A 5,273-nucleotide genomic window follows, 5' to 3' on the forward strand; every position below is an offset into this window, starting at 1 on the left:
GATTGGGGGAGGAACGTCAAGAAAACTTGCAGAGCAGAATGGCTGGTTGCGAAAGTCTCTGCGCCAGGATGCCTTTAAAAGCCTTTCAGTGTAGCGCGCGGCGGCGGGGTGGGTGGGTGGTGGGTGGGGGGAGAAGACTTACCGTTCACTTAAGTCCCCTATCCTGTCATGGAGGGATCATTTCAGTGGAAAACAGAGGACACAGGTTGGCCCTTATGTGCAATAGGCCAAATACACCAAGTCTAAGCAGTATTTTTGTTTTCAGTCTGCAAGCAGTGGATGACATCTGCCAGCCCACCCAAGAACGGAGCAGGGAGCAATTTCTTTTAAGCTTTTGTATAGGGATATTTTATATGTTTTTCCAAAAGTTTGTAGAATGATTTTGATCGATGGACATTCCGTTGTACATTCCACTATTTAATTTCACTTAACCCATAGGTCAACAGAAGTGTTTATCTTTCAATTTACTCAGTTGTGCTTAAAATTAGGATAGCTGAGAATATTAAACAAAATTGAGAATATCTTCTTGTGCTTTTAGTGTAATGTTCAAATTTATCTATCGGTCAGCTACAGAGGATTCTGTCGGTGATTTTAACTTGAAGAGAATATTAAAAACTGTACCTTAAATTGTACAGACTGAGGACTCATTCCCAAATTCTTCTAACCATGAAAGAACATTATCTGGTAATTGTGTGGGTTTTTATTAATTTTATTTCCTCATGACCTTGCCTTTCTTTTATCCCCAATGCACAGCTGCAGCAGCTCAAGTCTTCTTTAGGTGTTAACACAGTTTTAATGTAGCGTCCTCTCGTATGGTATTGTGGTTTGGTATGCTGGTCTGACAGCCGCGGACAGGAAAGTATTACAGAGGGTGGTGAGCACAGCACAAGACATTGTGGGCTGTTCCCTGACACCACTGGATGACATCGCCAGGGCTCATTGCCTTGGAAGAGTGAGGAAGATTCTCAGGGATGACTCACACCCTGGACGGTATCTCTTTACTCTACTACCATCGGGTAGGAGATACAGGAATATAGCCAGCCGTACCAACAGGCTGAAAAATAGCTTTTATCCGTGGGCTGTTAGGATTTTAAATGGGACATAATCTTATGCAGAATTGACTTGGGAGACCTGTGTGTGGTGTAGTTGGTTCACATGATGTGGTAGGATGGAGGGTTTGTTGTCACTGTGTGTTGGGGGGAGAGAGCAGGGGGGGCGAGGCTCAGTTAATCTCAATGTACACATGTTGTACTTTGACAATAAAGGTTTATTTATTTATTTTCTCCTGATGTTTTTGCCCTGAATGTGATCTAGCATACTTCATCTATGATGTGACTTATGATACAGTCAAGGTTGGTTTCTGCCCAGCCGCTAGTGCCCCTATGAGCTGGCTCCTATCCACCAGGTGCTGGGCTTTTCCCATTATTATCCTTTGGTCCAAGAGGGGCCAAGGAACTGGCTTTCACAGAGGAATCTGTCTATATCAGGTGTCTTCAAACTTGGCCCTTTTATGACTTGTGGACTTCAAGTCCCAGAATTCCTCAGCTAGGCACACTGGTTGAGGAATTCTGGGAGTTGAAGTCCACAAGTCATAAAAGAGCCACGTTTGAAGACCCCTGGCCTATATAATGAAAGTTGATTTAAACCAGGAAAGAGAGCTGATTTTACCAGTCACATATTGGCAATTCTTCACCAAAGAATATATTATGAGTGTGAATGTGCTATTTTGCCTACTCCATAAACTACTTTTAAGTATTGCCAACTATGACCACACTCTGAGAACACTGCCATTCCCTTGTGGTAACCTACAATAGAGCATTCATTGATTTCTTCCTCCCACTTCACTTTATACCCATTCCTAGTGGAGAAATGGACCAAAGCATCACAAATGCCCCTTGCAATTCCTTCTCTGCTCCTCTTTCAGAATGGCTATTCAGAACATAAGTGTGATGTTTTTTTAAAAGAAATGTGAAACCTTTATCTACAAGTAGCCCAGCTAAATATACCTAACTCAATAAAGGTAGTCCTTGACTTACAACCAAAACTGAGCCCAAAATTTCTGTTGCTAAGTGAGAAAGTTAAGTGAATTTTGCCCCATTTTATGACCTTTCTTGCTACAGTTGTTAAGAGAATTACTGCAGTTAACAACCCAGTTGTTAAGTGAATCAAGGCTTCCCCATTAACTTTGCTTGTCAGAAGGTTGAAAGAAGTGATCACATGACCCCGGGGCATTTCAACCATCATAAATATGAGTCAGTTGCCAAGATCAGAATTTTGATCACATGACCATGGGGATGCTGTGATGGCTGTAAGTTTGGAAAAAGGTCATCATTTTTTTCAGTGCTGTTGTGACTTTGAACGGTCACTAAGTGAACTGTTGCTAAGTCAAGGACTACCTGTATGCCATAACAGTTCCCTCCCACTTCATCCTAACTTGCTCTTCTGAATTCATAACCCAATACAGTTTATTTCTGAATACAAATCTTGAGTTCTTTCTGAAATGCTAGACCCAGGCTCAGAGATAGCCTGACTGACAGATGACAGTATGCAGGCTAACTCACTGCTCACTGCCAGGAGTTTGGGTTTCACCCGCTCAAGGTTGGCCCAGCCTTCCATCTTTCTGAGGTTGGTAAAAGAGGACTCAAATTGTTGGGGAAAATATGCTGACTCTGTAAACTGCTTAGAGAGTGCTGCAAAGCACTATGAAGCAGTATATAAATCTAAATACTATTGCTATTTTTTACTGATTTTGAAACAAATTTTGTTTTTTCAAAAAGCCACCCAAGCAGCAGTATCTATAGCAGGGGTGTCAAACTCGATTTTATTGAGAGCCGCATCAGGGTTGTGGTTGACCTTGGGGGGGCGTGGCCAGGGGGGGCATAGCAGGGTTGTATGTGGCCATTGCCAGCTCAATGTCGCTCATGTCAGGAGGCACCTGTGGTAGCCTGGGCAGGGGTGGGGGAATCCATTATCTCCAGCAGAGGAAGGCAAGACCAGGGTGAGCACCATACCCTTGTCCATCAGAGAAGCTTGCTGTCCCTCTCAGGTAGAGGATCCCCAGTGATTCAGGCTGCCCGGAGCCCTGGGCAGTCGCGGGCAAACACCCAGTCCAGCCTTTCCCAAGGGGGCGCCCAGCTGCGCTTATCTCCTCCTCAAGGCTGCTGCTGATTGGCTCGGTCACCTTGGCCAAGTTGCTCAAGGAAAAGGAGGGCAAAATGTGTGGGTCAGAGGGAGGCCAACTCCATCCCCCCATGAGGAGCCCCCACTTTGTAACCAAAGCAACCTCAGTGGTAGGATGGGAGACCACCAGAAGGGGTCAGGAGGAGGGGACAAGGGGATGACGAAAGGGCAGCAGGGCTGCTTGTGGCCAAGTGCTAAGGCAGGACTTCCCTTAGACCCTTCCTCATTATAATCTTCCTCCTTCCTTCCTTCCTTCCTTCCTTCCTTCCTTCCTTCCTTCCTTCCTTCCTTCCTCTTTTCTTCTTTTTCCCTTCCTCTTCATTCTCCTTTCCTTCTTCTTCCTTCCCCTCTTTTCTTCTTTTTTCTTTGTCTTTCCTCTTTCCTTTCTCCATTCCTGTCCCTTCTTGGATGCTCAGATGCAAAAGGGGAAACATTTCTCAATGCCTCCTTGCCTTGTGATCAAATGCCATTTTTGCTAGTAGTTTGTGGCCACTTAAAAGACTGAGAACAAACCAGGGTCAGTTTATCCCGTGCTTGCATTTAGTAGGGGCATCCACAGACAACAATATAGCAAAACTGTCAAAATGGTGTCTGTGATAGTTGATCTGTTTTTTATGTGCAACAGTTTTAGCATTTAGGAACAGAGATAAGTTAGTTGCTTTTCTATTAATATATAATCCTTAAAAGAGCTCTCCTGTAGGAACCCTGTATCTCATTCAGACTGGAAATATAGCAAAGGAAAATAGTTTCACCTACTCTGCTTTGTCCTGTTTTCCCCACTAGAAATGCCTGTTTGCAACACACAAGGAGGGGATACTTTCCTAAGAGTTCACAATTCAAGAATACCAATGTTAACTTAGATTGCCAATAAAGGAGAACACAAAATTGCTTTCTCCTTTGAGCCCAAGTCTCAATGGATCCAGGATTGAAGCAAAACTGTGTGAACTGGGGCATCTCCAACCAAGTTGCCTGCCCCTTCCTTCCTTCCTTCCCATCTCTTTCCTTCCTCCATGCTCAGGAAGGGGTGATGGGAAGGGGAGAGTTTGCCAGTCCTGCTGGTGTCCATGCTACCACTGGCTGTTGCTATCCCACATGGGTGGGTGGGGGCAGTTCCTGTGAAAGGGAAGCCTCATGGTTGCAAGGTAGGTCAGCAAGGGGGCCATGGAGGTGCTGGTGGGAGGGGGGTAGCACTAATCTATAACCTGGTTGCATCCATCAAAGCCAGAACACGCTCAGCCTTAGATCCACAGGGCAGCCCTGGAACCAGCAAGGAGCTGCCCTGCTGCCTCTGCTCTGCCCCCTGGGTTTGCGCACACGAGACGGCCAGCACTGGTGTCCTGGGTGAAGTCAGCCTGTGGGGTAAGACAGCCAGCAGGGACGCCGGACTCCGCCTGCTCACCGCCTCTTGCGCCCATGCCCAGGAGGTGGAGTGGGGGCACCTGTCATTGGATCCACGGCTGCCCCGTGGATCTAAGGCTGAGCACATTCTGCCTTTGATGGCCAGCAACAGGTTGTAAATCAGTGCCCAGTCAGCCTGGTCCTTCGCTGTTTCCAAAGCCAGACACAACCACATGGTGGGCCAGATCAGGTCCACGGGCCTTGTGTTTGATATGTCTGATCTATAGTTATAAAGGGACATGACTGAAGAGATAAGAATCCAACCTTAAACTTCAAAAGATATGATTTTAACAAACTCAGAACCTAGGAAAGATTCCATGGACGAAAATCCTAAAGGGGAAAACAATGCAAGAAGTGTAGGAAACTGAAAAATATCATCATAAAAGAGCCTTGGTGGAGCAGTGGGCTAATGCCTCCTTAAGTAACACCAGCTGCCTGCAATTAGTGCAGGTTCGCATCCCACCAGGCTCAAGGTTGACTCAGCCTTCCATCCTTCCGAGGTAGGTAAAATGAGGACCCAGATTGTTGGGGGCAATTAAGCTGACTTTGTAATAATGCTGCTTGGGGTGTGTGTGAAAGCCCTAATAAGCAGGCATATACATAGAATGAAGGCTACTGCTAAGCTTGTAAGCCGCCCTGAGTCTTTGGAGAAGGGCGGGATATAAATGAAATTAAAATAAATAAATAAAATAAAT

The sequence above is a fragment of the Vipera ursinii genome (assembly GCF_947247035.1).
Source record: "Vipera ursinii genome assembly, chromosome: 7".
NCBI classification, from domain to species: domain Eukaryota; kingdom Metazoa; phylum Chordata; class Lepidosauria; order Squamata; family Viperidae; genus Vipera; species Vipera ursinii.